General features: G+C 40.1%; 2 long non-coding RNA genes across 4 annotated transcripts in view; both read left to right on the top strand.

Annotated features, from left to right (window-relative positions):
• The window catches only part of LOC145434526 (uncharacterized), a 369,322-nt gene that overhangs the window by 49,197 nt on the left and 294,692 nt on the right, over nt 1–25,433 (top strand). The gene's annotated exons all lie outside the window — the stretch shown is intronic.
• LOC145434554 (uncharacterized) lies at nt 14,696–24,442 on the top strand. Of its 3 annotated transcripts, none has more exons than XR_013913459.1 (4): nt 14,696–14,707; nt 20,833–20,958; nt 22,968–23,153; nt 24,268–24,442. It is a non-coding gene; the product is annotated as an uncharacterized LOC145434554 (long non-coding RNA). The 3 variants fall into 3 exon arrangements; XR_013913456.1 differs by lacking the exon at nt 14,696–14,707 and adding an exon at nt 18,755–19,524; XR_013913455.1 differs by lacking the exon at nt 14,696–14,707 and having other exon boundaries at nt 20,605–20,958.

The raw sequence follows: 25,433 nt of genomic DNA, 5'->3' as shown, positions 1-25,433 counted from the left end.
AGTGAAAATATACGGTGGGTTAACCGTGCCGTAATTGACCATTCACCCGAGGTTATAATGCTACGTAACAGCCTCCAGTCATGTGTTCTGCAGCCCGCTCGTGGTTTGAGATTACGAAAATCAATGACATATGACCACTATTGCATACGAAGGATATAATTTTCGGCAGCGTTACGCAAGGGGAGATTACAAAATGCTCAAGATGCCAGATTTAGTTTTAAATTAGACAATGAAACTTTTAAGGTAATTTCAACGAATAAATATAATTATTCGGAATATTTTCGCCTTGTACGTTTGTCACAGGCACAGACGAGCATTCGCAAACGTTCTTGAATTCGATTCAAGACGGACTCCTTATAAACTGTAATATAGCTGAATTTTTGCTTATTGTTGTTGTTGTTGGTATTGAGTTTGTGGTGCTCGGCAGCTATGGCCTTGTGCACCAGGTCTATTAGTTATTATATGTATTCATTATTCCATTATATCTCTCTTCCGGACACCAAAACGAATTCTATTACCGAGGAAATCGTGGCGGGATGGGTCAATGTTATCTAACAAGAAAGGCACGCCGTGTTACCGGGCTATGCCTTCCAGGTATTCCCGTTCGAGTGAATATTTTGGGCAATGAATGAGGAAATGTTCAACCGTTTCTTGTCGTTGACAAGTACGACAAAGCCCATCTTCGTGGCTTCCAATTCGAAGTAGGTGGTTAGCAAGTCGGCAATGCCCTGTTTGTAGACGTACGAGGATTGACGATTGGATTCGTGACGATAGTGGGAAAACAGGGATTTCGTTGTGCTGTGAGAAAATCCGCTTGGATTGGGAATCGTCCGTATGCTCCCTGAACTTTTCAAACCATTTCTCACGACAGTGTTTGGAGACTCGAACTTTGGCTTCCTGCAGTGACAAAGGGGTGGCTAGGATCTCGACGTCGGGGGAACTTGCAGAATGCTTGGCCAGTTTGTCCGCCCGTTCGTTGTATCCGACGTCTTGATGTCCTGGTATCCAGACTAGGTGTGACGAGATGTTTCTTTGTGATAAATCTCTGCAGATAGTGATGATATTAGCGACCATATTGTTGCCGAGACTTTTATTTTCGATGGCCTGCAATGCACTCAGACTATCGGCAAAGACTGCAATTTTGCATGGAGGATAGCAGGTTTGGTACGCCCAAGTGAGACTTTTGTAGATCGCGATTAGCTCTGCAGAAAAAACGGACGGTAGACAATCAAGGCCTATACTAAATGAGAAATTCTAGTCGTGAACATGAGACCCAGCACCACAGCGGCGATTATTTTTAGAGCCATCAGTGAATATTTTGATAAACCCCTGGTAGTTGTTGGATATGTGACGATTGCACACCTGCGAAACAGCTGCAGGATGACCTATTGAAGGTACAACCGCGGTTAGGGCGAGGTCAATATCAAAGGGGTGTGTTTCACACCATGGGGGGATGGGAAGTTGTTTCGATCGCTGAATTGACGGTTCTGCCGGCAGTATTCTACTTGTCAGCATGTTAAAGGTATTGAAACGATTCGAGTCGGGAAAAATTTCATGCCAGCTATGGCTGATGATTTGCTGACAAGGATGAGCATCATTGGACAAAATAGTGCATCTCAATTTCAGGCACGACTGGAGATGTCTGAGCTCTACAGGTGGTTCTCCGCAGAAGTGCTGTAGAGCATACGTTGGAGTACTACGCATCGCACCACAGCAAATTCGTAACGCAGCATTCTGAACTCTTTGGATAGCGGTGATATTATATCTGGGTGAAAAAGGGTATGATTCGTACCCATATTCGATTATAGATCGTATGAGAGATCTATAAAGGGCCAGGAGGCAATCTTTTGATGCCCCCACGAGGTACCTGCCAAGGCGCGGAGTAGATTCAGTCTCTTAGAGCATTTTCCCACCACCATCTTCGTATGTGACCTGTAATTTAGTTTAGAATCGAATATAATGCCGAGATACCTGTATTCCTTCTGTACAGGTATGGCTGAGCCGTTGAATACAAGATTGATACTTGGGATTTTTCTGCGTCGCGTGAATAATACAGCTGCCGACTTCTTGGAATTGATTTTGAACCCCCATTGTTCACACCACGAGGAGATCTGGTCCAGCGAAGACTGAATTTTCTGAAGGGTTTCAGCAATGATTAGGCCCGATTCCCAGATACACACGTCGTCAGCGTACAAGTTCGTACTAGTTGTGACGTTTTGCGGGAGATCATTTATCATGAGCGAAAACAAACCGGACTCAACACACTTCCCTGAGGTATACCGTTTTTGAGTTCGAATGTGTCCGACAGCGTTTTACCGATTCTCACTTGAAAGTTGCGGTCAGTGAGGAAAGACCGAATCCAATTGACGATGTTACCCTCGAGCCCGACGTTTCGGAGCTTATAAATTAAGGCGTCGCGCCAGACTAAATCGTAGGCCTTTTCAAAGTCTATAAATATTGCCACAACAGATCTTTTGCTCCAGAGCGATTTATATATGTCATCGTGCCGAAGCGCAATGCAGTCTGTTGTTGATCTGCCAGGTCAGAAACCACTTTGGTTTGGATGTAGGATATTGTTGTTATTTAGCCACCAGTTCAACCTATTCATAATCATCCTTTCCATGATTTTACACAAATTGCTGGTGAGAGAAATTGGTCGGTAAGAGGATGCGATGTCGCGGGGTTTTCCATTCTTTAATATTGGGACAACAATTGAATGCTTCCATTGCTCTGGGCAACAACCACTGGTCCAGGAGTCGTTGAATGCGTCCAGTAGCATCGCCATGCAGTTTGTGTTACGGTTTGACACCATTGCCAGGCAAATCTTATCGACCCCAGGTGCAGTATTTTTTCTGGGTTTCAGTACTGCCCGTAGTTCATTCATGCTGAATGGAGCATTGATACCGTGATTTGGTGAGCTCGATGTTGCATTCGCTCTAGATAATTCAGAATCGAGATTTGCTCCGAGATTTGCACTCTTTAGCAAGTGATTGGTGTCGAGATTGGTATTACTGCTGACCTTCGCAAAGCATGTTGCCAGCTCGTTGGCTATTTCGAAGTCGTCTGTTAGCGGTCCACAGATTGGATCTCACTCCAAGTTTTGGAACCAGACATTGACCGAATAACTCTCCACACATTTGATAATTTTGAGGTGTTCGAAAGTCCACTACAGAATGTTTGCCAATGCGACCGCTTTGCCAATAATACAGTCTTTCGTGCAAAGGCGCGACTGCGTCTGAACTGGATAATGTCCCGTTCGCAGAAAGAGCGCCTCATTTTCAGGAATGCAGCTCGTTTGAGACGGATTGCCCTGGAGCACTCTTCAGTCCACCATGGCACGCTGTTCTTCGTAAACGGTTTCGTCGTTGGAATGATCTGCTCTGCTGTTTTTATAATAGCTTCTGTGGCTGAGTAGATGGTAATTCGTCCATTCGTCTTGGGAGAATTTTCGAAATGAATCTGAGATAACTGTTTGAATTTATTCCAGTTTGCTCTTCTCAAAGCCCATGAAGTGTGGTGTCTTTGCGGGGCAGTTAATAGGACATCAAGGACGCTTATAACAACGAAGTGGTCACTACCAAGAAGTTTTTCTGTCACTGATGTTGTTATTTTGTGTGCCAGGTCCTTGGAAGTTATTGTCAGGTCAAGCAGAGATGTTGAACCTGGGTTAGGACGAGACATATTTAGGCGCGTCGGGGATGTCGTGTTAGCAACAACAAGCTCGGATTCCTCAATCAAGTAATGGAGATGCCTACCGCATTCATTCATGGATGAGCCCCACCAAAGGGGGTGGTGTGCATTGAAGTCCCCCAAGAAGATACTCCGCGAGCCACATCGCCCGGCAGAAAAGCAGCGCTGCATGAGAGAGCGAGTGATTTTCTTGTTGGGGGGGATATATAAATTGCATATCGTAATGTCGTCGATGATTATTGCTTGAGTCTCAATTGGGTGAATATTTTCGATGGTAATTTCTAAATATCGTCGCCCGTTCTTCACGAAAATACAAACACCACCACCATGGATGTTGCGATCTTTCCTCAGCAAAGAGTAATCGGGAATTCTCGGGGAATACTTAGGAATCAGATGAGTCTCTTGTAAGGCTATTATATCAGGTTTTGTTGGTAAATTTTCAGTATAGTGTTTAAAGTCATCTATTTTTCTGTATATCCCTCTGCAGTTCCATTGAATCAGAGTGAAAAGGATTTGGGTTGGGGGTTGCTTTGTGGCGTTTGTCTTTGGTCTTGCAGGAGTGGATCCTGGCGAGGTTGACAATGTTGTCGGCGAGAATCAGCAGGTCGTTCATCGCCTGCTGAGCTCAATGTACTCGGGTATTGGTTGGAACTAATCTCGTCTTCCTGGAAGGAATTGGCGATGTCCATTTCGTTGCTTGGGCGATTTGGCGAGAGATCCAGGACCTCATCAAGGTGCTCATTGACGGAAGGAGTGTTTATGTTTATTCCGAGTGTGCTTTCAGCAGATTTGGCTACGATCGAATGAATTTGCGGCTTTCCGCCATCAGAGATGGAAGCAAGAGTATTCGTGATTACATCGGCTATGAAGGTGAAGAAATTGTTCAAAGGTATTGTGATATTTCCATCCGGTGTGAGGGATGGCGCGGACGGAGTGGTGGCACATGTACCTGGAAATGGTGACGGAAATGTAGGTGCTATGTCTCTAGCGTTGTTGTAGTTTCGTGCAGATGGAGTCAGCGAAGGAAATTCTGTTTCTGACGTCAAGTTAGGTGCTTGGGATTGATTTTGTAAGGTTTGTCTGGCTTCCCAATAGTTTACTTTGCTGTGCGCCATAATCGAGTTTATTCTGGCCTCTTGCTTGTATCTAGTGCAGCCCGCGTACCCGGCAGAGTGCGGTGAACCGCAATTCACGCAATATGGTTCGTTTGTGCATTGATCATATTTATGCCTCATTCCACATCTTGTACAACGTTGCGCGCTTCGGCATTGCTTAGCTTTATGTCCGTAGCGGCTGCAATGGAAGCACCGCATAGGTGGCGGATTATATATACGTGTCCGGAACCTTAGAAAGCCAATAGTCACAACCGAAGGCAGTATGGTAGAACCAAAAAATAGTAATACCGAGCGACTCGGACAGACTTTACCATCAGTACGGTAGGTGAAACGTTTCGCAATAAGAAAGTGCTGGTTTTCTAACGCGCTTTTCACTTCGTCATCAGTCATATCAAGTCGAACATCAGTTATTACGCCTCGAACCTCAGGACTCCTCATTTGATATAGCTCACACCGCACCTCAATCTTCCCACCTGCGTCTCCTAGATCTACGCACGCGAGTAGATTTGTTAGCTGTACCGAATTACGACCCAAGTAGTTTTCCTCTACTTCTGGCACTTACTCAAGTAGATCTTTTTCCGCTACTTCTACTTCTACTTCGTAACATTTTGTGAATTACTTGCTTAATTTTCGCTATTTTCAGTTTGTCAAGTAGAAATAGTTTATTCCCCCAATAAGGAAGATATCCTGTTTTCACGTAGTACCAACATTTAATTTTCATAAAAATTATGTAATACCCAGAATTTTCGTTGCCCTTCGCGCACAGTAGATAAGAAGTGACAAATATTTTTTAACGAATGTATCGCTAAATATAATTTAGATACCGGCTTGCGTGGTTCCGTTCACACCGCATTGTCGGTTATATCAAATATTTCATGATAGGAAGTATGGCCCCCATAACGTCTGAAACTACCGTTTCGCAATCTAGCAATTACCTATTATACCTAGCAGCAAATAATGTCCAATTTAATCGATGTCAGGGGTGGCTAACCTTCTCGGCGAAAGGACCACATGAGATTTACTAACCATTGCGCGGGAAACTTGAATGTTGATAACGTATTTTTAGTCGTCCGATAGAAACGAAACGAATTAGGTAACATTGAAAACAAGACTTATGTGACTACGTCTTAAAATTGATAACAATTATGTCATGAAAAATCCGTGTGCAACTGTACATAGTGTGCAGTCATGCCCTGATCGCGCGAAGCCCGACATTTCTTCAAAGTTATTGAATGAATTCGACCAATAATTATATTACTTGCATATGTTGGGGGTCGCCTCTGTATAGCAATGTGCTTATTTGGCATGGAGAGGATTATTTGGGGTTTTAGACATAGTAATATCGACGGTTTCGGTGAACATGCCTCAGTCATTCAGTGCAAATGTTTCATCGCCGACGACCTCGCTTCGAGCGCACAAGCGAAGTCGCATGTTGGACGACACGTTATCCCCCAGTTGCGAGTATAGTTGGCTTCAATTCTGTATATTACGTGTATTTATCATTTCCAGGAGGGGTTTCAATACTGGATGCAAGAAATGTGACAATAAATCATGCGAAGAGCTAAGAAAAATTTCAAGTCAACTAAATCTGCTATGGAATATTCTACTTTGTGGTTAGATACGAATATCTACGATCAATGTGACTGGCCCCTGGTTACGCAGATGCGTCGAGGTCAGGCTAATCAAATTCTGGTTGGCCTTGCCATTTTACCTGATTCTATATCTAATTTCGAGAATTACCTCGCAGGCCACACAAAACCTTCTAGCGGGCCACATTTGACCTGAAGAGCATTATTTGGCCGCCCCTGATCTGTATGGTTACTAACATCTGTGATTGATAGAACATTAAAATCCTCTTGTTATAGTTATTATATTACTATTATATATTATTATATTCATGATAAAGAAGTTGGAGTTGGAGTCGGAGTCGAAGTCAGGGTCATTTTCACAAACTCCGACTCCACCGACTCCGACTCCACAGCCCTGCCAAGCAGCCCATGACATGTCCTAATCTGGAAATGTGGACTTTGACTTTTCTAACGTTAGACCTGTTTTAGCAGACCACCGTTGAAACTTTCTGGACAATAGACATTAAATATATTTTTCCGCTTTTCCGTAGTATTTGTATTTTTCTTTCAATTACGAGTATTATACGTTGAGTTCTAATTATAGTTTCAGTTATTTTGTCTTGAAAACATACATGTGGAAGTTAAAAGCAAGTGTGGTAAGCCTAATGCCTTATATTTTCCCAAAATAAAGCTATACACGATACGGGATTTTTACGATCTGTCATATTTTTACGGGATTTTTACGATCTGTCATATTTTTAATTAACGTATACCAATCGCGCAAAGTGTTGAAGCCGTATCCGATACAGCTTCTCCGTATTGCTCTTCGACAAAACTAGGGGCCTTATAATATGGGGAGGGCGCCATGCCATGAAATTCTTTAAAACGGAGTGTTCGAGTAAACAAAGGATTAGTATCGCATTTCCATATCAATACTATCATTTTCATCCCATGATGTGGACGACTGCTTATTCTGTCAAAATTGACACGTCCTGGGATGCATCAATATGAATCAAGCTCTCTACACAGCTTCCGCATTGCTCAATTTGCAGCTTTTGACAGTTCATGCGAACAAATTACGATCGTTTTTACAACTGCTTACTTACTTGAGTAGACTTAAAGCCAGTCAATTCTACTTCTACTTCAAGTAGTTTGAAGTTGCTTATGGACGAAGTACTTCCACTCGTACTTGAGTATATTTTTGCGTCGCTACTTCTACTTCTACTTGAGCAGCTTTCCTGGCTACTTTGACCACCTCTGTGAATGTCGCAGCCACGACCGTAACTGCCGCAACCCAAACCTCCCTAATTGGTGGTTGGCAAGCGCATCCCCAATGTTTCTGTTCAAATTGGAATCCTCATCCCAAATATTTCCCGGGAAAAGGATATTTCACCTTCATTTTAATCGAATGAATATGTCAATTGAGCTCATTTGGTTAGGTATTTTTGCGATCTAATTAGAATATATAAAACATCGATGATTCTGCTACACGTTTCACGCAAACAGGCAGAAAAATCCTACTTTTTACATAGCTACAGCCCCGAATAGCGCAGTTGTTGACCTTGCACCGAAGTCAGCAGATGCATGCAATTAATTTAGGCAGATCGCAATAATTGGTGTATTGGTATCGGCGACTTTTAACCATCACTGATGCAGTTTTCGCTTAAGCACTTACAGGGTTGCATTTAAAACGAACATTGTTTTAAATCACTTGTCAAAGAAAGGCCTTTTCGAAAAAAAAAACTTTTTTTACTTGTCAAATTAAGCCATATTTGTATAACTACTTTATAAAACATGTTGTATGAGCCTACTGACAATTACCGTCCGATTTAGCCGACGTATATCGATATGGGATGGTTGAAATCCGCTATATTTACCCTATATGTTCAATCGTCAATGCCAAGCCATTATGACATCACAATTGAATATTCGTGACGTCACGGGAAAGGAAAAAACGATAAAAACATGATCTAAATTAGGGCCTTGTTTTAAACATTTTTGTTTTTAATTGATTTTTGAAATGCAACCCTAAGGACTTATCCTTTGCTACCAATTTTCTGCGAGCCCGCAGTACCAAATGTATCGGGCTGCGCTGAGTTTTGTGTAGAAGGTGTTGCAGGGAATCAATTTCAGAAGGGTTCCAGAGTGCGGATTATTGCGAATAATTTGTGATTGCGGACATTTCGGCTCCTGCCATGGCCCCGAAAAGTTTGGTAGCTGTGTTCAAGATATTATAATGAGGGCTGCTATGCTCGGTGGTGTAGCCTATGTATAATATACATTGTATATTGTATATTCATGATACGTGAAGAACCGGGTGGAGTATGCCTATATTTTACCGAACTACATTCAATGTGAGCAGATACATGTACTGAATTTTCAAATTATTTAGGCTACTAGACTCACAAAGCTATAAAACAAAACCATATATGATGATCTTCACTCTATTGCCTATCTCAGAGGTGGATTCGAGATGTTTATATATGAACTCCAACGCAATTGGTCGAGTGATCATCGCTCACGATGAAATATTTTCATCCAAACCCAAAAATACCGACCGAGCTTAAACCTTAGACAAGTTTTATCAAGTAGCCTACAGTCTTTATGGGACGCAAAACTAAGGCGATTTGTGAAAAGAGGCGCTTGAAGAAAATGTTTAAGAACCAGTGGTCTAATGAATGGTAAGGATTGATAGTGGACAACTCGAAGCCTGGTTATATGGCTGGCCAGAAGAAAAAAACGACCAATTCACATGCTTGTTTAGACGGGTGGCTTCACTATTAACAGTGACCTCAGTGATAACGGGTTGATCAACCATGGTTATTTCCAAATCTCTATACTAGCTGCTGACGATTGCGCTTGACGATTGCCAGCCGAAAATATTCGGGTCATGTCAATATGAATATATTAATAAATGGTATATTGAAGTTCCGTTCCAAGAACGCCATTTCGTATGATTTGAACATGGTTTTCAACCTTGCCTCCAGCACCCCCGGGGTAATATGGATTTTGAAGAGCGCAAAAACACTCAGGGGTGATGTGGAGGAGGCGCTGAAGAAAATGCATACCCGTATAGATATTGCAGTAATTCTCATGAGAAAATATAGTCAGATTGTGGAACTGATGTTCTATAACCTGTGCTCTCCTTGCAGATTGGAAAATTCTGACAAAATTTATAAAATCGTAAAATGTTTCGTCACGGTTTGCGCGTAATATAACGGCAATTTCTGCAAAATGTTTTCACAAGCATAGTAGTTATTATATTTATTGTAAGATGTGGGTTACGGGCTTCTTGCACATATGCTATTTGATTGCAAAGGTCTTCTTGACACAGTTACCAGAAAGGGTTATTCTCGACGAATTGTTTAGAACTATAGGTTTTGTATCTTGAAGCACACTGCGCATCGAAAACCGGGAAAGTGATCCTGCGAGAGTCAAATTAAGATCTTGGCAGCTTTAACACTCTTATTTACCGTATTTGTACAATGGACATGCTTTGCATCTGTATGGATTTTAATAAAATATAATATGCTTGTGTTGAGAGCGACAAAATGTAACTGTCAGTTTATTTCTTCATCTTACCATAAAGAATGATACAGTTTGGTGTTGTGTCCACAAGCTCACATGTCAAGTATTTAATATTAGTTATAGTTTGATTGGGTTACATTTATGGTTAAGTTAAGAACAGGTTGTATTATTCCCTCAATTTTATCTAACTAAATTCAATATGACCGAAAACAAATAAGAAATCAGATCAGTTGATTTACTAGTCGAACACCGCAATGAAACAGACCCAATACAATTTCACCGTATCATCATTCGCAGAGTTGTAAGTTGAGTAGGCTGGAGCCCATACGGTTGGCATAAAAACCTTGATTATCAAATCGGTAATTAGTTGAGTGTTTATAGGGCTCGATTCTGCACGAATTATTTCAAATATTTAGGTGCAAATCCGAAAAGATGGACCGAGCTTTAACCTCTACCTCATTAACATAGCGGTTGTTTGTGGTATGCATGGTGTTTCACGACTATAATATTGCTTTAAACGTGGTAGATTATCTTCAATATGATACCGTAGCTAGCCCATCGTCTTCATTACCAACTATGAAATAAGACAGGAGGTCGCCAGACCACAGAAGTTCCTGAAAAAAAGCGCTACATGAAAAAGGGAAGAACCACTGATTCAAACCACAGGAGCATAGTTTATATCAGTGCTCTTCAACCGGGGTTGTCGTACACCCTAGGGTGTACCAGAATTTGCAAAGAGTGTACCACTCGGATGGGGTGTACAGGGGTGTTCCAAATCCGAGTAACAATGAGCCGATGGCTAGCTATCACAAAGGCAGGTTTATAGGTCAGTACAGGTTGACGCACAGAGTCAGGTTAATGAGGATATGGTACAATGTTATCTCAAGTGTAATATTGTACACCGCTTGATTGTGATGTCATAAGCAAATATTTCTTCTATTCCAGTGCTTTTCAACCTTTTGGAGCCCCATTCGCACTTTTTGTGTAAAATAAATTTCATTCGCACAAACTAATAAAAAATTGTTATATAAAAAGAAGATGAAGATACAACATTTTGTTCATATGTGCAACAATTTGGCGACTATGTATCAAGTGTCTCATTAAAAAGACAATTTCTTCACTCGTTTTGGATTCAACCATTTCCCTAAAGCCCTTCGCGGCCAAACAAGTTCATGGATTTTGTACAGGAAGGTCTACTGGTGCTTGGAGGCAGGGTTGCCAACTGCCGGTGGTCCAATAGAGCCAAATCGCTCCCCCAAATGTGTCAAATGGCCCCTCAAGGAGCCACCTATTTTCGATTTCAAGCAATATGCGTATAAATTACACCTAAATCTCAAAAGTGATACGTTATCAATAGCCTGTGCACTTTTACATTAGGGTGGATTGAAAATAACTCTTTTTTTAACGAAAAATGGGTTCTTAAATCCCGACTAGCAATGCGGCTACTGGTTGGAATTGAACAAAATTTGGTGAGCATCGTTTCTATAGACAACCTAACACTTTCATGGGGTGAACAGAAATTTTTATAATTTTTTGTTATTTATTTTTAGATAATAAATGGAAACGTTCTTCACCTGTAGCAATGCGGCTACTGGCTGGAATTGAACCAAATTTGGTGTGTAGGCTTAAATTAGGTAACCTAACAATTCTAACAAGTATAAGGCTCGGCAGATTCAATTAGTTAATTGATTTGCAATAAATTCAACAAATATTACATGCAGGTTAGCAAATAGCTCTGGCACCGTGTCGACGCCTTCAAGGGTTATTAAAGTCAACCTGTAGTGACCTATAAACCTGCCTTTGTGATAGCTAGCCATCGGCTCATTGTTACTCGGATCTGGTACACCCCTGTACACCCCATCCGAGTGGTACACCCTTTGCAAATTCTGGTACCCCCTAGGGCAGTGGTTCCCAACCTTTTTCCACCCACGTACCACTTCCAGGTTTTACGCAGTGCTCGCGTACCACCTGCACGCCGTAGGCGGTCAAAATGTTTTCACCGTTTATGACGTCATACTCACGTATTTGAGCTATGTGAGGTGTAATAACTAGGGCGATTTTTTTACCTAAGAATCGGAGGATTTTAACCTAAAACAACTTGATTTTGACCAAATTTTGACTTCATGTACGCAAATTAAGTGTTTTTGCACATAATGGTGAAATTGTACTATACTTTTATTCATTTCTGGTAGGGACTGTCTGTCCTTACGGAAAAGCGTTTTTGACCTAAAAACTGACAAATTTTGTCATGAAAAACTTTATTTTAACGATATCTGGCCCAGTAGTTACACCACGTATTATGGTAGGGTTAATTAAAATTGGTTAAAATATTTATCTTATTGCATTGTGTTGTCCGCATTCAGATATTTTGGGGACATCTTACCCTGGAAATCACTTTCATATTGTTCGGTAAAATCCACCAACGTGATACTGATACCTTAATTTCAAATCACCCTATAAATATTGGAGATAAGAAACCGCCTTCAAGAAGGACGGGGATTTGATTCCTACTACATCCCGCCAACCTCCTATTCGTAACTAATTACATTAGGGCTACCATTAGAGCCCTACCGATATTGAATTTTTGGGCCGATACCGATAAAACCGATATCTAACACTTTCACCGGTATCACCGATATATTTAGCCGATATTCAAATAAGTTGGAATCTACCTCACAAGGCGAATTTTCAAAACTTCAAAGCATTTATCTCAACAGCTTCACAGCCAATTGTTATACTCGAACATGAAATAAAATAGAAAGGCTGCATCTGGACACCTGGAATGTGTTAGCTATATGAAATACAGCGATATTCCCAGTCTAGCGGTCAAGGATTATAGTTTTCAGAATTCTTACCGCCATGTTGTGACGTTGCAAAAATTGCCGATATTTCTTACCTCCAATGGCCGATGCATATAATTCTTTTAAAGTGTGATATCGACTCGATATTATTGGCGAACCGATAACACTGGTCGACACAATCGATGTTGACTTTGATCAGACAATTGAGTTTGACGAACTTTTGGACGATAAATTTAATAAGGACTTCGGTTTTTCTCTGTCAATTCAAGTTTGTTGGTTAGGCACCCGCCACATTGTGTCACAACCAACGTAAAGTAGTATACTTTTAATATTTTGTGTTTATTGTATAAAAACCACAAACAGTCGAAAGTAAGTCAATAGACTTCAAATAAACATTTATGCTGCTTTACTTATTTGATTTAGAATAATATTGCTTCTGCAGGACACAAAAGTGCGAGTCTCAGGGTCCAAATTTACGTTAATAACTCCTAATTCTGTGGTTTGTGTCGTTTGATAGTCGCGCAATAGTCAGCTAACACATGTAAGCTCCAATATACTCTGGCATCATACCCCTATCATCTTCAGATATTGGATGACACTTTCTCATTGCCCATCGCTGACTATGCCAAGGTTGTCCGGAAAATTATTTAGATATTTAGTCTTTTTTGAATGTCTGGTGTCCGACATAACATATGGCTGTGTGACACATGTATCAGATAAGATAAGATAATACAATATTTCAAAGCTGACACATATGACCAAATCCTGCTTGTGATATTACAACAATTCAATGTTTCTGTATTATTCGCAATGTTTCTGTATTTGTTACGAAGATAATTAAATAGTATATTCATATTGAAATGAACCCGAATATTTTCGGCTGACACTCGTCAGGGGTAATCGTCAGCAACTAGTAGAGAATTGGAAAGAACATTGTATATCAACAATCGTATCACAAAGATAAGAGTGCAACTGCTACTGCACCGAATACCTTGCTATTTTCTAGAATGCCACATTTAGGATTCTTTTTGAGCTACCAATAGCCATTTGCCATTTGCTTGAGCTGTAAATCGAGATTCGTAACTCCTCCAGCAACCAATGGTAACAGTGTCATACCAACGCCAATATCCCGGCAAAATACAAAGTTACCGAAAGCAGCCCTACGACTCGAGGAAAACGCCGTTTCTCATGATCGAAAATGAGATAGGGCTATCTTCTCTCTCTCACTTGCAGAGTGATCTTTTCTCAATTCGCAAGGATGCTAAAAGTTCCAAATATTTTCATGCTTTAAGGCCTAAAGCATATTTCAAATCATTCAACTTGCGTTGGTGGATTACTCCATGTTCTGAATCATATTCGATTTCAAAATCTTCATCATCAGGCCGACTATCCATAAGATCTTCATCTTGATTCAAATTACGGAGCGTAAAAGAGTTTGAAGTTATACTGGATAAGCTGAATGAGGCATTGGACTTATAGCTGATGCCAAATACTAAAGATATTTTTTGCTATATCTTGCAGTTTGCATAAAATATGTGTCTGATATAACCTCGGATGATTGCATCCTCTAACCAAAAATGGGTGAAAGCATCGACCTAGATCAGGGGTTTTCAAAGGGTGGGCCTTTGCCCACTGGTGGAACACAGTAGTAATTTGAGGTGGGCCACAGAGATACTTGGCAAATCGTACAATTAGTGAAAGGTTAGTTATGTTTATTTTGTTTATACATTCGAAAATATATTCATAATCGCATTATATGTAAGATAAAGATAAAACTCTTTAATCCGACTCTGATAAGATGTAGTGAGCTAGTGACACGTAGGGATGTGTACAAGTCGAAAATGGGAGGAGAAACGGCGGCTTTGGTTCCCCGGCTATAACAACCTACCATGTGCTCCTTCCGTGTCATACTTCGTATGCCCTTGAAAATGGTGTGCATTAAAGTATGACTGAAATGCATTTAATGCAGATTTATGGTAGGCCCACGTCGGCAGGTTGTATTATTGTAACATAAAAATAGCCACATATTGCAACTTATTTTCGAATATCGACTTCCTGTGAAAGTATACGGTACCACCGCAGCGAATCGTAATGGATTGAGGATTTTTCGCATCACATTTATTTTGGAGTCGGTCTGAAGTATCCGGCCATGATGAAGTCATTGCAAGTAATGTAAGAGTAAAATGAATTGATTGTATCATTTGATTTTTATGTTCTGACATCGCAACTGCAATAGGCAGGCCTAAAGACATACTATGTACATTTTACATTGTACAGCAAGTATACGAAAGAATTATTTCTCCACTTCTATGTAATATCCCATTCACCAAAGAATTGTTTGAACTAGGCCCCGAATGAATATATTATTCCCTACTATAATGGAACTAAAACCTTAATCACACAGTGGATGCAGGGATTGGCTCATTGGTTTTCGCCACGCGAGTGGAACAGCGGAGTCATATGATTTTCAAGGGCCGTAACTGTCGCGCCCAATAAAAACTTCAATCAGGAGGAGCTAGAAAGGGCCCAAAATTATTTCGTTTGTTGTTTGTTGGAGGAGATCAATTGAACTTGAAAATTTTCATGCCCCTGCGTTTGAATATGATTAGTAGGGCTGTTCAAAAATAACTTTTTTCCAGATTCCAGCCATTCACCTATTAAATTGTCAGGTTACCCTTAAAAACGCTGCACACCAAATTTGGTTCAATTCTAACAAGTAGAGGACTCCGCATATCCAATTAAAATTTTTAATTTATTATGTAAAATTAAAAAAAAAATCCAGGAAATTGTCGACCAGCAGTAGCGTAGTTATGTGAGTTTTTCGTCGATAATTATCGGATTATCCACCGATCACGGTTTGATAACAACTGTCTTAGAATTATCATGGTGAAATATACTAAGAAAAAGATAATCAAATCCCTGCATCAATTCGATATTTTAGTACGCATTTTATCAAAATTTAAAAAAGTTTCTTTAGGCTCTCGCGGGCCGCATAGAACGGTGTTGCGGGCCACATGCGGCCCGCGGGCCGTAGTTTGCCCACCCCTGGTCCAGTGTGTGAGCCGATCTTTAATGAACACCTGTCACCTTTGAGGACCCCGGTAAAAAGCTATGCTCTTGCTTGAAGCCGCACAAAGTACATTGTGGATGCATGTCGAGTGATATAGCCAATGCACAGGACATGCGAACTGTACGAATTAAATCTATTCCAAAAAATTTTGCTGCGGCTTCCCTAATTTCCCTAACAGCTGTCTCACACAAATATTCCTAAAATTTTACGCGCATCACGTAAAGCAAGCGAGTATAAAGGCAGGCCTTAAGCTTTGACAATAAGCTAGCTTATATCATTAGACTCGAATAGTGAACACAGTATTACCTGTTGAAGTTCATCCAATAATTCCACAATATGTTTCTCCATTTTAGCAACAAGGTCTTTGCGCGCCTTTCGAATTTCTTGGTCTTTAATCCCATGGTCATGACAAACGTTTTCCAAAACTTCCAAGTGTCTCGATTTATATTGCTCACATGTAAGTAGAAAAGCGTTTTCTCCATGTCTCACGCCAAGGGGCAATACCTGTCGACGGGAATATGATAAAATCATTTAATTCAGTGAAATAACACTCAGGAACGTCAGTTCCACTCGCCTGATCCTAAATGAGTTACTCGGTATAATTATGAATAGGCCTTACACCCAGAGGTGGTCAGTAACGAAGTACTTCTACTTTTTCGAAGTACTCAAGTAGGTTTCCACTACTTCTGGTACTTACTCAAGTAGATCTGATTTTCGCTACTTCTACTTCTACTTCGTAATATTTTGTGATCTACTTACTTACTTTTCGCTATTTTCAGTTTGTCAAGTAGAAGTAGTTCAATCTTCCAATCAGGAAGATAGCCTGAGAAATTTCGGGGCTGTTTTCACGGAGTATCAACATTTAATTTTCACAAAAGTTGAGTAAAGCCCAGAATTTTCGTCGCGCTTCGCGCACGGTGGATATTGAGTGACCAATTTGATTTCACGAAAGTATCGGTGAATATAATTTAGGTCGCGGGTTGGCGTGGTTCCGCTTACACCACATTGTCGCCCTTCGCTCATATGAAATATTTCATCACAGTATATATGGCTCATCATAACGTTTGGAACTGGTGTTTCGCAATCTAGCATTTACTTGTCATATCGTAATATATCATGTCCATAGCGTGTCCTAATCTGGAAACGTGGACTCTGACTTTTTTTAGTTTTAGAGCTGTTTTAGCACACCACCTTTGAAACTTTCTGGACCAAAGGCATGAAATACATACTCCACTTTTAGAAGTAGTATTTATATTTCACTTTTAATTCCCAGTATCATATATTTTGAGTTATAATTAATATCATTTCTTTTGTCTGGATAACATACATGTTGAAGCATAAAAGCGGTGTAGTAATGCCTTTAATTTCCGAAAACAAAGCTACACAATATGGCATTTTTACGGTCCACCATATTTTTTATTAACGTTTACTAATCGCGTAAAGTGTTTACACCGTATCCTATACAACTTCTCCGTATTGCTCTTCGACTAAACTACGGGCCTTATAATATGGGGGATGGCGCCGTACCATGCTATTTTCTAAAATGTGCTATTCGAGAAAACAGAGGATTAGTATCGCATTTCCATATCAATACTATCATGATGTTGGTGAATGCTTATTGCTTATGCTATCGAAAATTGGATAACTGCTGGTATGCATCAATATGAATCAAGCTCGTCACCTTTCGCATAGCTCAATTTGCACTTTTTTACAATCCATGTGAACGAATTAGGATCGTTTTCACAACTACTTACTTACTTGAGTACTTTTAAAGTCAGTCAATTCTACTTCTACTTCAAGTAGTTTTAGGTTGCTTATGGAAGAAGTACTTCTACTCGTACTTGAGTAGATTTTTTCGTCGCTACTTCTACTTCTACTTGAGTAGCTTTCTTGACTACTTTGACCACCTCTGCTTACACCAGAGGTGTCAAACTCGAATTACATCGCGGGCCGGATTGAAACCTTCAAATCGTTCGCGGGCAGCACCAGCCAACTGGATATGTTATGTCAAAGTCCTTATTGATCCCGCAGAAAAGAGGTGTCATGAAAAGCACAGACTATGCTGCATAGTATCCAGCATAGTTTGGATATCATATCCAGCATAGCGTGTGCTTGTTTTACACTTCTTCTGTGCAGCATCATTAAGGACTTTGACAACACTTACAAGTGAATTCAATTTGCTGTAAGTATAACTGCCAAGCGTAACCGGCGGATTCAGTCGATCCCTAGAGCATTCAAAACTTCAACTATATGCTACAACTTGGTCCAATAACATCACACAAATTATAGTGTCATATTCAAGTTTTATATTTGTATTCACTGATGATACAAGCGTTCTTGCTTTCCCTCGATGAAAACACGGCATGTAAGCTCCCAGCAAACACAAAACCGTAAAAGGATCATCCGGGATCATCTCGATTAGGTTCTGATTTTCTAAGTGTCGAGGGAATGTCTAAAATACGTAGTAGGATGGTCTTGTGGTTATATTCAATCAGAATAAATTCATACTCGTTGTTGTTCCATCTCATGCATTAGGCTTCGTTATATCCGGTGGTTAACCTAATAATGCAAATTTTCTATCTCTCGAGGGTACGACTAAAATACGTAGAAAGGATGACTTTGTCGGTACATTCAATCACGATGAATTCTATCCGGTTTTGTTCGATCTCATGCGGTAGCTTCGTTCTATCTATTAGAAAACAATGTTCTCCCTTCGTTTTATTGCGTGAGGATGTCACCGGTGTTGTATATTCGTGTTGTTGCTCTAAGGTCGAATAGTTCTGTTTTCTTCTGATATATATGATCTTCATTATATATATATTCGCTCTTTCGGTAATCTCGCATGTTCAACGAGTATGGCTAATAGTTTTATTCAGAGAATAACTAAGTGATATGTTGTACGTTTAGGAATATGATTATCGATGCGTGACTTCTAGAATATTTCGGCGATTTAAATTTTACGTCATCGCGCCATACAAAGATTTGACGCGCAACAGGTCGCAGCCAGGCATAGTTCGCTCTTTCTGTATGGAAAATGCCGTAAATATATAGGAATTGTGACTGACTGAGGTAGCGGGTTAAAGGTATATATGCAGTAGCATATAGCTTATGGGGTATTTCGAATTGCCTGTAGTATATGACGCCTAGAGCTGTTTGACTTTCTGCAAAACAGGTGTAGACAACTATAGAAAAGTTTCAGCTTTTCCAGGTTAGAATTAGAGCTAAACCGTTTTTTCCGAATTAGATTACAATTATATTGCTGGCATTTCGCTCTAATTTAGTGAAATTAGACCACTATAATTCGCTTTAAGCATCTGAATTACCGGTACCTATACCTACGGTATATCATAATATTTATGCTTGAATTTTCTAGGTATATAAGTCATATAGATACATTCCTGTAGAACACTGATTCATGATTTTATAAAAGTTGGTGCAAGAATGGACATTTTCAACTTGATGTTGATTAATGGAGCAAAATTTGATATTTGAGTGCAATTATACCTCGAATCCAGTGACAAGATTATTAATCGTTGAAACCAAACGCAGCTTGTTTATGTTGGCCCAGAGAATTTGGCTAGCCAGACCATATTGATGGAATATGGTCACAGTAAGATAATATTTTGGGCTATTTTACATGAACTTTCCAACATTTGATTTGATATGTCCACTAAAACAGTTGTTATTCTGCTTTCGAATAAGACCTAAATTGCTGGTTTCAATGGTAACTGTGTTTGTCAAAGGCTGCAAAGGTAATTTCTTTTCCATGTTAGATGTTCATTTGTTTGTTTGTGGTGTTCATGGTGGTGGTTCGACTACACTGGTCATTTTACACCAGGCCGGTTCTTATTATTATTATTCCGTATCTGCCCGATTACCAGTGAACTCGGCACTTAGTGAATTCGGCCGCACAAACTCGGCACTTGGTGAATTCGGCCGTGGTAGATCTCGTAGCGGTACCGGTCACCATGATTGGTTACTGGAATGTTTGCCGGTGAACTTGGCACTTTGAGTGGTTGTCAATGTTGTACGGTGGTCAGGGCATGCGTAGATCACACAGTCACGGCGTGATTAGATCACAGATTGCGTAATTGTGGGAAATAACGCGACGCTCTTCACTTGGTGAACTCGGCCCTTGGAGGAATTGGCACTAGAACACCTTCGCATTAGAAATGCATTTAATATGAATGAACAGTATCAAAAAGGAAATTTAAACGTGACGTGGCTCGTGGTAGATCTCGTAATCTTGGGATCCTTCAACCGTGTTATCGAGACACCCTAATCCCAGAGTGGAATCGTCTCTCCAAAGGCAAAAAATAATTTATTTTGACGTGATCATGCGAAACATTTGTTGATGAGGAACACTGGCTTGTCGTGATCGATAAACGAAGAAGCGCCGCTTGATGTTCCACAGTTTTGATCTCACATACAACGCCAAGATCCATCTTCTCAAAACTTACACGACACAGGCCCGTGACTCACGCCATCGATTCCAAGCAGACCGCGCGTGGTCGGTATATGAGCGCTGTGTTATTTCCCGTGGCTACGCAATCCGTGATCTAATCACGCCGTGACTGCGCGATCTACGGATGCCCTGACCTCCTTACAAGATTGACGAATCACTTGATAATACTATTATTATTTTGATAATTCATATTAATAGCTGTAAATACACTTCATTTCAAAATTTCCCGAGGGCCGAATTCACCAAGTGGCGAGTTTGTGCGGCCGAATTCACCAAGTGCCGAGTGCATCGGCAACCATCTGCCCACTTATAGCACGGCCCACTCCTAGGCTTTTTAAGACATGGCTTTGCGAATCAGATGGCGAGGAGGAGCCTAGATAAACGGCCAACACTTCGGTAGGAATTATGGAGTCGACGTGTCACGCTCGAACCCGCAATTCATTGGTGTTTAGCTATAATGGAACGTACCACTACGTTTCCTCGCCATACCTTGTAAAATGAGACCGTAGCATTTGGCATTTCGTGTGGCAATTGACTTTTGTGTGGAAAATTGTGTTCGTTTTAGAACTTATCAGAAACTTTTATTCCGCCATAGATTGTATATGATAAAACGATATCGGAATTGATCCTAGAAGAATTCCAAAGCAACTCACCACAAAGGAGGATTTAAAGAGGTTTGATGGCAAATTGAATGAAAGCAAAAGCCTTTGCAAGAGATGTGGTATGTTGAATCTGTTTTGTTATTTTTAAATAGGCCTACTTTGTTGTGCCGATAGCAGACGGTATATATAAACGTAAGATGTGGAAGCTATCAAGGTGTTTTTAGAAATTCAGTCAGTCAAAGTGGACGATCGTATTTCTAGGATTATATTTAGGCTTATTTTAGCATCTTTGAGATGCAACTCTAAACGTGGACGGTCATGAACAGTAGGGCTCTTCAAAAATGACTTTTTTTCTCAAATCGTACTGGCTACTTGATAAAATTGTTAGGTTACCTAATTTAAGCCTACAAACAAAATTTGGTTCAATTCCAGCCAGTATCCGCTTTGCTACAAGAGAAGAAAGTTCCTATTTATTATATAAAAATGAATAATAAAAAATTTGAAGATTTTCTGTTAACCCCATGAAAGTGTTAAGCTGTCTATAGAAACGATGCTCACCAAATTTGGTTCAATTCCAACCAGTGGAAGCGGAGTTATTGCTGTCGAAAAATTTGGATTTTAATAAAATAGTACTTACGGTGAGCACAACTTTAATAAGTAAACAAAGAATCGGTCACCGTAAATCAGGGCCGGCCAACCCGTGGCCCGGGAGAAGGTTTTGAGTGGCCCGCGAGGCAATTTCCGAAATTTCTAATATCATCAAAAATTGATTGCAATTGAACATGCAAGGCCAACCAAAAATTTGATTGGTCTGGCCGCAACATTTGAGATGTGATGACTAAAATATCAGTTCCGGCGCATTGACAGATCGATCAGCCATTCACATATTGGTATATCTTCGTACACTACAATAAAGCAGAATAATTAGCGATAGTTTTATCAAAGGTAAAAATTTTCTACAAGCTTGGCGCAACATGTTGTCACTCGATTTCTTGTTTTTAATATTGTTGCCCTTTTGTGAAAATGGAAGAACTCCTACTGTATCAGATTAAGTCAAACTATATTCACGATTACGAGACAAATTGTCGTTCAACATATGCGACATTGAGTTTGCGCTCGCAGTAAGACCGTCGACTATGAAACCTAGGCACGAAATGATTGACGCATGCTGCTCGCATCTTTCGATATCGATATCTCCATGTGCCGAATAGCCCAGTCCTCGCAAACTTAGCTCAGCGAAATACAACAAGCCCGCAATATAGTCAAGTGACAATATTATTGACCTATGAATTTCAAGAAATTTTCGCGCCTTGCGCGGCTTGTGGCCCGCGCAATAATTCGTCAATCGAATGTGGCCCGTTGGCTGAAAAGGTTGGCCAGCCCTGCCGTAAATACTATTTTATTCAAATCCAAATTTTTCGACGGCAATATCTCCGCTTCCACTGGTTGGAATTGAACCAAATTTGGTGAGCATCGTTTCTATAGACAGCCTAACACTTTCATGGGGTGAACAGAAAATTTTCAAATTTTTATTACCTATTTATTTTTATATAATAAATAGAAACTTTCTTCTCCTGTAGCAAAGCGGTTACTGGCTGGAATTGAACCAAATTTTGTGTTTAGGCTTAAATTAGGTAACCTAACAATTTTATCAAGTAGCCAGAACGATTTGAGAAAAAAAGTCATATTTTAAGAGTCCTAATGTCCATGTCAGAGAAACGTTTTAGGGTAGGCCTACTCATATGTCTCGCAGCGTTCTCTACATAATTGTCAATTGCGATACAAACTGTTTGCTTGTATTGGTGAAGCCATCCAACTTCGAATTGTAAAATGTTGGGAGTCTTGATATCAAATTTTTGAAAGGTGCACTTTGAGAAGATTTCGGAATCTGTCAAATTATACAAAAATTTAGCAAACTCTTTGACATATTTCATCTATTTGGGACTCGATCAACGTAAAAGAATTGGTAATCATTTTATACAACATATTGTATTTGTAGTTGAAGTATAGTAATAATTCTTATGGTTACCGCACTTGTAACGATTCACGGCCATAACTGGAATAATTAGAATGATGTAACTTTCAAATTGTCATGCATTTTGCAACAACATTGTTCTCAATTTTCAAGGTGCTGACCATTCGAGGAAGAATCACCCACCGGGAATTCACGATCCGTAAACGCGGCCGACTGTTTCTCTCCTCAAGCGGAAGCGACAGAGAAGAGGAACGAAGAGAAAAAACGAGCAGAAATAGCAAGAGTGTGACAAGTCGCGTCCGTTCGCTTTAATGCGTATTTCCATCCGCGAAGTAGTAGGTGGGAAAACTAATGGGAGTTTGGTTAGCGCTTATATAAGGTTGACTCCAGCGCTGTATTTGCTAAATGTTGCTGTGAAATAGGGGTGGTGTCATTTGGTATCAAAATTGACTATTGAAAGACCATTTGTTAGTGGTCATGGATTTGTTCGGCCAGTATGCAGTAATTTCTGATGGTCACTTCCCGGGCTTCTGTTCTCTAACCCCTTATGATTGTTATTCTGCTTCTAGTAAGACTGTCGATTCTAATGTTTTATCGTATCATTTGTCGGAGGTTTCGCTCGCTTTATTTACAACGTTTTGCTCTCTGCTAGGTCAATTACTTTCCTGGCTGTGTATCACTACAGCCTAAGAAACTGCACTAATTCTCATTTTAATGTCTTGCTGGTTATCTTGCTGTCAATTCTAATAATTTGTTAATGTCTATACCAGTGCAGCCAGCCAGCCACTCAAATGTTTTGTTCTCTGTACACAATATTGTTAGGTCTTCAGCTTTCCAGACAGAGTATCATTCCACTTTCTAGACTTGAGTATATATCTCTCCAACTAGCTGCCAAATAACTGATTCATTTGGATTGTTGAATTGATCATTTTGGACAGAATGTGAAGAAATTTTAGTCAAGAATTCTTTTTGTGTTAGTGGCTGTTTTTAAAGATTGCTGAAGTAGTCATCGTTGATCTTGATAATCAAGTAGAAGTGGCGATTGAAGTCAGTTCTCTAGTCAAGAATTCTTTTTGTGTTAGTGGCTGTTTTCAAAGATTCCTGAAGTAGTCATCGTTGATCTTGATACACAAGTAGAAGTGGCGATTGAAGTCAGTTCTCTAGTCAAGAATTCTTTTTGTGTTAGTGGCTGTTTTCAAAGAGTGCTGAAGTAGTCATCGTTGATCTTGATAATCAAGTAGAAGTGACGATTGAAGTCAGTTCTCTAGTCATATAATATTGAAAAATATAATAATAAAACTTGAAAACTTAAGTGGAAATAGTTCAGAATCGAATCCATTTTAGTAAGTATGGGCGAAAAAAATGTAGGAGTCATTCGTTAGTCTCTACCTCTGCCATTTTCGCAGTACGAATGTCTTAGCTATTAATCATCATTTTCATTTTATTTCTGCAGGGTGTTGAAAAGAAAAGGCCGCATGCTGGTTATTTAACTGGCTCATCAGAAGATGAAACCTGATGATAAGGACTGTTTTCACTTTCTTTCTAAAGACATTCGTTCGTTTGTTCGTTTTATTTTTTACAACGGCATTATTGCCAATTCGTTTGAAATTAAATTATCACAAATGTGATTAATATGTAGTAAATAATGTGGTGTGTGTACGCAGCCGTGATCAGGTTAAGCCCATAGTGGTAGAAAACAGGTTATTATATCAGGATCTTCTTCTTCTAACGTAGGATCTACATTCTACTCACCATGTTTAAAGGCTGTAGCATCTGCATAATATTTACATTATTGAAGGACATGGAAAAGACGTTGAATTGAGTCGACACAAAATCCCCCTTTCTACGACCTGCCGAGATCTAATATCTACTATATCGGCTCGGCTTTTCTACATCTTTGGTCTGTACTGTGTTTGCTGGGCTATAGCCGTTTCCTTCACAATAAAGCAGTCATGCTGTAAAATATTTTGTTACGCAGCTTCAGTTTGTTCATCACGTATATCGCACCTCCAGATGTCTAGAATTAATCTTAAATCCTCATCTGCCAACCTACCAACAAAGCGCTTTCAGAATCCCCGCCGGTAGCTGACTTCTTGGAAACCTAATCAGGAAGCTCGAAGCTGTGGCTGTCATGATCATTGAAGCATAGTCGATTAGTTAATCATGAGACGTGAATATTTGATTACTATTCTTCTCGCCGGATGAAACCGTCTGGTCGGCCGGATGTGGCGCATGTTTGACACCTCTGCCTTACACCGATCGATGTACAGCAATAACTGTAAACAGTGGGAGGGTGATGCAATATGATTGGGCAACCCGATCGGATGAGTATTATCCGAATCGGACAATAACTTGAGTTTGTTTGTTTTGGGTATTCATGGTGTTTGTCGACTGCTATGGTCATTTTAACACCAGGCCGATATTCTTCTTATTTTTCCGTAACTGCCGACTTATAGCACGGCCCACCTCTAGGCTTTTTGTAAGACACCGCTGACTTGAGTGATTTTAGTCGGATACCTAGTAGTATCGGGAGCAAGTCACTGCCTTCGACTCATAAGATAGGCTTACCATATTTTGGAAATCTAAAAAGAGGACACTTTTTCAGAAATTTGCAACTTG

The sequence above is a fragment of the Botryllus schlosseri genome, chromosome 1 (genome assembly GCF_051294905.1).
Source record: "Botryllus schlosseri isolate E-star chromosome 1, Bs_hap1, whole genome shotgun sequence".
NCBI classification, from domain to species: Eukaryota; Metazoa; Chordata; class Ascidiacea; order Stolidobranchia; family Styelidae; genus Botryllus; species Botryllus schlosseri.
The sequence above is the reverse complement of the archived record's forward strand: the minus strand, read 5'-3'. Positions and strand labels throughout refer to the sequence as shown.